The following is a 9,289-nucleotide window of genomic DNA, read 5'->3' on the forward strand; positions in this document are numbered from 1 at the left end:
ACGCCGGCCGGGCAGGAAGGACTTCTTGACTTCATTGTTTCCCCAAAGAAGGCTTTCTGACCCCGTGGGTCATGGGAAGTCGGACGCTCTTGCTCTGAGTGGGTGGGCCGTTCCTCTCTGCACACCAGGCCTCTAGGGTTCTCACCCGCTAGTAGAGACGAAAACCAGGACTTGGAGGCCTGAATCTTTGAATCAGAGACTTAACACTGTACCCTCCAGGGCGTTTCCTTCCTTCCTTTCTTTCTTTTTTATTCTTACAGTTTAATTTTTGTGCAAACATTTGCTTAACAATCCCTGAATGTCTAGGCCAGGTTCAGGCGACTGAAGAGCCTTTAGACGTAGTTGTATTGCCTAGAACTAAGGATGCTGAAAACCCAGTCTGGAGCAAACTGGGAAATAACATCTAAAGCAGGTTGGGAAATGCCGATCCAGTAGGTTACGATGTTTCCTCTCCCTGGTAGCCGGGCTGAGGCATACCTGGCTGCTAGGCCACAGGAAAGGCGAGAAAACGGGGTACAGACCCCCAGAACAAGCCCAGCCAATCCACCGCCTGTTCTGGCCCAGGTTTCACAGTTCAAACCCCTGTATTCAATGGTACGCTTACGAAACTCCTGTAAGATACGTTCGCTGCCAAACATGGGATCACGTCCATGGCAAACCAGCAGCTGTACGAGCCTGTGTCACATTGAAGCCGCGTCGGAAAAGACTGTTTGCTAATTGGCCACAGAGAGCAGCATTAAGTCCAACATGTTGATCCATGTTCCAGTAGATTCCTTTCTGCTTTCGGAAGTGGGCTAATTTCTCTGTTTATGGTGCCCAAACTGTGTTCTCTCTTGAGAGTATCGTCATCTGATTCGTGGTTTCCATCCTGAGCCGCCTGCTCTCCCCGCAGCCTTCGCTTTGCTCGCGCAGCACAGCCATTTTTCCGAGGGTGCTTTCAATATGATCTGGGGAAGAAACAGAGAATGTTTAGCAAAGGAGCCGCTGACGAGGGTGGGCTTGCAGGCACTCTACTGCTGGGGTGGGGGTGGGGCATAGCCCGATTCCACCTGAAGGCAGCTCGATGGCCCCAGCCTCATCCTGACTGGGCTTCCGAGAAGAACATGCACCTTCTCCAGTGGATGCTGAAAGCAAGCATCTCCCCCCTCACACACCCCGCCCGCCCCATCCCCTCCTGCGTTGGAGCAGGGGGGAAGCAGGGGCGCATGGGTAGTTTGCTCTCCGAACAAGCATGTCAGGGCGCCCAGCCGGCTTGGTTCAGTGGATGTGTTACAGGGTCCCAGGGCAGGAGGAATGGGGGAACTGAGGCAGGAAAGTTAAAACAAGGCCACACAGTGTGGGCAGTATGCAGCCAGCATGTAACTAACAAGCCATTATCTTCCCCAGCCCAGGACACAGAGCAAATGGTTAAAGAAACCTGCCTGAGGAGAGAATGCAGAAAGGGAGGGGGGGGGGGGGCGGGAACCCGGCAGTGTTACTCCCTGAGCGGAGAAGGCCACAACCAAGGAGGAGGGGCCTTAGAATGAATCTGCACCACAAAGTCAGCAGAGGGATTGTGAGGCCTGTGGACAGGAGGGTGTGTGACGCCCCGGACCCCCGCCCGACCCGCTCTTCACATTAGTTGCTTGCTTTGCTTTTCCAATAAAGGGGCATGCTTTACTAGCTTTAATAAATTGGCTTTTCACCACGCAGCCACGATCTCGCGTATACATTCATTTATACGAGAAGACAAGGATCGAGGTTGGAAGTAGCCCTCTCCCACGGACTCAGGGGCTGGCCGGTAACACCTCTCTGGTGTCAGTGCGAGGTGCCTGTCACAGATACAGCATTGGCCCCGAGGACTGACGGGTCCCGGGTTTGATTCTGGGCAAGCGTTCATTCCAGTCAAGGGCACATACCTCGGTTGGAGGATCGATCCCCGGGCCCGTGCGGAAGGCCACCAATTGATGAGTCTCTCTCACATGGATGTTTCTCTGTCTCTCCCCCTCCCTTCCACTTTCTCTAAACATCAGTGGAAAAATATCCTCGGGGGAGGATTAACAACAAGAATGCCAGGGGACACGGGGACCACTCTGAGCGAGGGGACACTCTGAGGCAGGGTGTCTTGTAGATCACGCCACAGGCTTCGAACCACTAGGCTCGATTCTCTCTCACTGGCCGTGGCCCCAGCTCGGCCCTGGGTGGGGTGGTCCCCAGTCTCTCTGTGAGGGGTGGGGTCGGGCTGAGGTTCGGTCTTCAGGTCCCTGGCACTTTGTTCCCTTGTCCCCAAGCTTGTCCCTCGGGGGGCCCTGAGAAGTTGACCCTTTAAGACAGGGTTCAAACTTCTAGATACAGAGAACAAACTGATGGTTGCCAGATGGGAGGGGGATTGGGTGAAAAAGGTGAAGGGATTAAGTCCTACAAATGGGTAGTTACAAAACAGTCATGGGGTGCAAAGTACAGAATAGGAAATATAGTCAATAATAGTGCAATAACTATGTATGGACCAGGGGGTACTAGAGTTATTGGGGGAGTCACTTCATAAATCATCACTATGCTGTTCACCTGAAGCTAATCCTATATAATAAAAGCCTAATATGCTAAGTGTCTGGTCGACTGGTCGGCCGTTCAACCAATCAAAGTATAATATGCTAATGATATGCTAAGGCCTCTCAACCACTTGCTATGATGTGCACTGACCACTAGGGGGCAGACGCTCCAACTGGTAGGTTAGCTTGCTGCTGGTATCTGGCCCATCAGAACTGGGCAAGACGGGCCAGACAGGCCCTGGAGTCCTCCCACAGTCCCTCCCTGGCTGGCCAACCTCCCGCATTCCTCCCTGGATTGTGCACCAGCTGGTCCTGATTGTGCACCAGTGAGGTCCCTCGGCCTGGCCTGTGCCCTCTCATAATCCCGGACCCTTCGGGGGATATTGGAGAGCCAGTTTTGGCCCGATCCTGCAGGCCATGCCAAGGGACACCACTGGTGCATGAATTTGTGCACCAGGCCTCTAGTGTAAAATAATATTGAATGTCATTGGAAAAAGTGTCTGGGCGGAGGGGGGGGGGGGGGTTGGGGGTGGGGGGGATGTCCCAAGGACCACCGAGTTTCTCAGAAAGAGGCAATAGAGACTAATCTGTATCTGAGTGCCTGGACTGGTACCCACAGGAACCCGGCGTGGCCTGCTCCTGCCTGCTCCTCAGCTTTCCTTTTGGTGGTAAAGGATTGTGTATTCTGACACCTCAGCTGGGAAAAGGGAGAGGGAGGGATTGACAGCTGAGGTATCCTTTGCAGCCAGTTTGTGAGTGTTAATAATTCGCCACTCTCCAGGGGTTCTCAGGCCTCCACTGACCTGCTACCTGGTTGGTGAAAAAGACTAGATGAGCAGTCATGTGGGGCCACAGTGTGTGAAGCAAGAGAGGAGAGTGGCTTTGCCCCGCCCCCACCCCTGGCACAGCTGTAAGCCATTGACCTCAGGTCTGCATGTGCACCCCGGCCTCATACATGTCTCCAGCGGCTGCAGGCCACACAGCCGGCCTCTGCAGGTGGTGGGTGAGGCCGGAGCAGCATGAGGGTGAGTGAAAGGGGAGACTCAGGACAGGGACGGAAAACCCCTGGAGCCTAAAGTGCCGGCTCTGAGTAAGTTAATGAGCCGCTAAAAAACTCGGTGATGCTGCGGTGATTGGTGATCAGATCTGAAGCTGGAGTGAAAATTGGGGGCTATCAGAGATGGATCTCAAAAGTGAAGGTGGAGGCGGGGAACCAGGCAGACTGATGGAGTAGGAAGGGCTGGCCTCGGCAGTGAGAGCGGCATGTAAGCCACGGCTCTGCTAGGAACCCGAGTGCCTTTGGCCAAGTCACTTTATCTCTCTGGATCTTAGTTTCATAGTCAAAAAGTGAGGAGGACCAAAACCGGTTTGGCTCAGTGGATGGAGCGTCGGCCTGCGGACTCAAGGGTCCCAGGTTCGATTCCGGTCAAGGGCATGTACCTTGGTTGCGGGCACATCCCCAGTAGGGGGTGTGCAAGAGGCAGCTGATCGATGTTTCTCTCTCATTGATGTTTCTAACTCTCTATCCCTCTCTCTTCCTCTCTGTAAAAAATAAATAAAATATATTTTTTTAAAAAAAGTGAGGAGGTACAACTCAACAACAAAAAATTGAGCTGCCTGATTTAAAAATGGGCAAAGGACTTGAACAGATTCGCCAAAGAAGGCATGCAAAAGGTAAATAAGCACATGCAAGGATGCTCCACCTTACTCATTTTTAGGAAAATGCTATGTAAAGCCATCAGATGTCACCTTATACCCGTCAGGATGACTATTATTTAAAAAGACGCCACAGAAAAGAGTAAGTGTTGGTGAGGATGTGGAGGAACTGGAACCCGGTACATTGCGGATAGGAATGTAAAATGGTGCAGCTACTGTGAAAACCAGCATGGCAGTTCCTAAAAAAATTAAATATAAAATTACCATGTGGTCAGCAATTCCACTTCCGTATATATACCCCAAACAATTGATAGCAGAGACTCAAACAGAGAGTTGTACACGGATGTTCATAGCAGCATTGTTCACAGTGGCCGAAAGGTGGAAGTAATCCATGTATTGCCAGATGAATGGATAAATAGAACGTGTTGTATACATACAATGGAATATTATTCTGCCTTAAAAAGGGAGGAAATCTGATGCGTGCTACACCACGGATGAGCCTTGAAGACGTTTCTAAGTGAAATAAGCCAGCCACAGCAGGACAAATACTGCAGGTTCCGCTTACTGAGGGGAGCAGTCCAATCCATAGGCAGAGAGGAGAATGGGGTTGCCAAGGCCTGGAGGGGAGACCATGAGCAGGGGCTGCTCAATGGGTGTGGAGTTTCAGGTTGGGAAGATGAGATCGGTCTGGGGATGGATGCGGTGCCGGGTGCGTGGGACTGTGCTGAATGCCTCTGCACGGTATACTCAGAAATAGTTAAGATGGTAAATGTCATCACATTAAAAAGCATTGAGGCAGAGAAAAGATTCCTGCCAGGAGTGCCGAGGTACGCCCTGCCGAGACCTGGATCCCTTCTGACTGCGGGTACGCCGGGCAGGGCTGAGGGCAGCTGAAGCCATCAGGTAGGTCACGGCCAGCCTTGAAGAGCTGCTGTTCACCCCGGGGTGCTATACACATAGCATGCCTGTTAACACGCCTTAGCTCTGAACCTCATTAACTGTCTGACATCACATACATTCAGAAAAGTGCATAGAACCAAAACACACAGCTCAGATTTAGTCACAAGCACTTGTGTGACCACCACTCCGCTCAAGAGCTAGAATCTTGCAGCATCCCAGAAGTCAGGGCAGTGTGTTCCCACCTAGGCAGGCATCACCCCGAGTGCTGCCTGACATTCGGACAGTAATGGGTGGGCACAAGTAGGTTTACAGTTGTGAGTACACGAAACACAGTTCTTTTTTTTTAAAATATATATTTTTATTGATTTCAGAGAGGAAGGGAGAGGGAAAGAGAGATAGAAACATCAATGATGAGAGGGAATCATTGATCGGCTGCCTCCCGCACATCCCCTACTGGGGATCGATCCTGTAACCCGGGCATGTGCCCTTGACCGGAATCGAACCCAGGACCCTCCAGTCCACAGGCTGATGCTCCATCCACTGAGCCACACCGGCTAGGCCCTAGGGCAACCCAGTTCATTCTTGTATTATTATGTATTAATTACTGTATTATTTATTAGTATTATTTGTCTTCTCATTATTGTTCTTATTTCATATCATTACTTATGATTTATCTTTTAGGTACTTATAACTGGTAATTTAACCTACTTTGCCCCCACCCCTTTATAAATGGAATCCCAGAATGAAAATAAACAACTGCACATAGCAACACGGATGAATCTCATACATATCATACTGATGAAATAAAATATCCCAAGAGGAATATACCAGAGCAAATTATTGAAAAAAAGAAAACACACACCACTCTTCCCTCTGTTCTTTGTCATGAATCAACTGTTTTATTTGAATGAATGGGTCTGTGTTGAGGCTTTCTAGAATATTCCATTGGTCCATTTGTCTGCTTTGTGTCCATCCCAGACTGTAGCAATTACTGCCACTCTACTGTCTTGTTACCCAGTAGAGCAACTCGTTCCTTCTTCTTTTTCAGAACTAGCTCATCAAGGTCAACCAAAAGCCAAATAACCAAACAAACCCTGGGGAATTTTGATTGTAAATACATTGATCTGTAAACCAATTTGGAGAGAACTGACATCTTTACAGTGCTGAAGCTTCAATCCATGGATATGGTATAACCTCCATTTTTTAAAGTTTTCTTTAGTTGCCCTCGATGATGTTTGATAGTTTTCTGAAAGTATGCTAGAGTATTGATCCCCTCAACCTGTCCCACAGTGACCCTTTGGCAGTCTGGGCAGAGCCTGGGCAGCTAGCCTGGCCGAAGCAGGTCACTCCCGCCGTGGACAGACAGCTGTTTACTCTAGTGGATTATACAACCGTGATCACCTTCTCTGTGGGACTCGGCGGGAAAACATTGGGAAGCGTTGAGAAGTCTTTCCAGTTTTCTGTTTCTGACCATTTGCACAAAACACTGTTGTGAGTGGGCAGGAATGCCACCACACATCCTGAACTCCTAAGTTGCCCAATGTGTACTTCTAGCCCATTTACTTCCACGAGCCTCCCTGTACCACGTGTGCCCATAAATTAAGAGGGCTTGTTCTCACAAAAACATTAATAATGCGATCATGTACTGGGCCCTTTCCTGGTTCTGGGGGATGTACACACGCCTTCTTCCTTAAGGCTTCAAGAAACACTATGAGGCCCTAGCTGGTTTGGCTCAGTGGATAGAGCATCGGCCTGCGGACTGAAGGGTCCTGGGTTCGATTCCGGTCAAGGGCACATGCCCGGGTTTCGGGCTTGATCCCCAGTGGGGGTCGTGCAAGAGGCAGCCAATCAATGATTCCCTGTCATCATTGATGTTTCTATCTCGCTCTCCCTCTCCCTTCCTCTCTGAAATCAATAAAAATGTATTTAAAAATTAAAAAAGAAAAAGAAACACTATGAAGTCGTTAGTATGATCTGTATTTTACAGAAGAAAAAGCTGGAGCTTTGAGAGGCAAAGTGACTGCGAAATGGTAGAACCATTTCCTCAGACATGACAGACTAGATCATCTGAACACCCTCCCTCTACAAAGTTCGTAGAAACATTGGGTGAAATATAGAAAACCATTTTTTAAAAATAGATAGTTGAACGTGGAAGAAGTTTTCTTCACAGGGTCACTGAGGGACAGATGAGACCAGGAACGGAGCCCCGGGCAGAGCTGAGAGCCGCAAACAGCTGCATTCGCAGGGAAGGATGGGCCGGAAACCAGTCCTGTGGCCAAGGCGAGTCACTCACTCACTCGTTAATCCAATAACGTGTCGAAAGCTGGCTCTAAGCTAGGCTTGTGTTCCAGGCACTGTGGGCCACGGTGACAAAACATAGATCTCCGCGTGGGGGGAGGGACAGAAAATACTTAGTAAACCTAAGTTATCAGTATGAAAAGGGGATCTGTTCATGGAAAAAACAACAAGGGAAGACGGGTCAGGGAGAGAGGAAACTGCTAGGTTGGCCTGGACTCGGGAAGAAAAACAAATTCTGTCCTGCAAATGCCCAGCCTCGGGCCCTAACCGGTTTGGCTCAGTGGATAGAGCGTCGGCCTGTGGACTGAAAGGTCCTGGGTTCGATTCTGGTCAGGGGCATGTGCCTTGGTTGCGGGCACATCCCCAGTGTGGGGCGGGGGGGAAGTGCGGGGGGGGGGCAGCTGATCGATGTTTCTCTCACATGGATGTTTCTAACTCTCCCTCTCCCTCTTTGTAAAAAATCAATAAAATATATTTAAAAATAAAAAATCCCCAGCCTCCATGTGCCTTTCGGAGGGGCTGGGGCTCTGGCTGACCTGAGTTATTTGCAGGATCTGGAAACACTGAGGCAAGTAACTCACACACATCGGCTCCAGGTTGTTAGCCCTTTCCTCCTCACCCTGGGCGTGGAGAGCCGCTGCCTGACAAAAACAAAAGGAAACCCTCCAGCCGGGCTGCCGTTCCCACCGATAAAGCCCAGACGACACCGAGCTCCCAATAAAAACACAGCGGTGGATGGCAGGTGCACCGAGCTCCCAATAAAAACACAGAGCTGTGGATGGCAGGTGTAGGATTCATACAGCGCTGCGGGATGCTGACGCCACACTCCGAGCTCTCATCTCGGTGCTTGCGCACCAGTTGCGTGAGACCAAGCTGTTCTCTGCAGTCACTTTTGGCCCGGCCTCACATCTGAGAGCAGTTTCCTTTTTTTAAAAAATATATATTTTATTGATTTTTTTACAGAGAGAAAGGGAGAGAGATAGAGAGCCAGAAACATCAATCAGCTGCCTCCTGCACACACCCCACTGGGGATGTGCCCGCAACCAAGGTACATGTCCTTGACCGGAATCGAACCTGGGACCCTTGAGTCCGCAGGCCGACGTTCTATCCACTGAGCCAAACCAGTTTCGGCAACAAGACAGTTTCCTTTTTAAAAAAAATATGTTTTTATTGATTTTTAGAGAGAGAGGAAGGGAGAGGGATGGGGAGATAGAAACATCGATGAGAGGGAACCACCAATCGGCTGCCTCCTGCACATCCCTACTGGGGATGGAGCCTAAAACCTGGGCATATGCCCTGACCCAGAATCGAACCGGTGACCTCTTGGTTCATGGGTTGATGCTCAACCACTGAGCCATACCGGCTGGGCAGTTTGGCCGTTTCTTGACGGAGGAGCTGGCCAGGCTCCCAAGTCCCACAGTCTGCTTACTGATGGCCTTCATCATAGTCCCACCGGGTGCGAGGGGAGCTGAAGCTTGGGAAGGGGCCCACGTTCCCATTTACCGTACTGAGGGCGAGTCTGAGAAATCTCTCCTTTTTTTTAATCCTTATCCAAGGATATTTTTCCCATCGATTTTTAGAGCGAGTGGAAGGGAGAGGGAGAGACAGAGAGAAACACCGATGTGAGAGAGACCCATCGATTGGTTGCTTCCCGCATGCCCCTGACCAAGGCCGGGAGCTGCAACCGAGGTATGTGCCCTCGACCAGATTCGAACCCGGGACCCTTTAGTCCACAGGCCAACGCTCTATCCACTGAGCCAAACCGGCCGGGGCAGGGCTGACTTTCTGTGTGTGTGTGAGTCATACAACTTTTTTTGTTTTAGAAGTTTCAAGAATAAATATTACTCACTTATGCTCCTTAATTTAAAAATCATGGTACTATTTACATGTAATATAATCCACCTGTT

At 50.1% G+C, this 9,289-nt stretch overlaps 1 pseudogene; it reads right to left on the minus strand.

The window, feature by feature from the left end:
• Positions 1-261: 261 nt before the first annotated feature.
• LOC103305042 (transmembrane protein 126A-like) lies at positions 262-8,827 on the minus strand (annotated as a pseudogene).
• Between the last annotated feature and the right edge of the window lie 462 nt (positions 8,828-9,289).

The sequence above is a fragment of the Eptesicus fuscus genome, chromosome 22 (genome assembly GCF_027574615.1).
Source record: "Eptesicus fuscus isolate TK198812 chromosome 22, DD_ASM_mEF_20220401, whole genome shotgun sequence".
Taxonomy (NCBI): domain Eukaryota; kingdom Metazoa; phylum Chordata; class Mammalia; order Chiroptera; family Vespertilionidae; genus Eptesicus; species Eptesicus fuscus.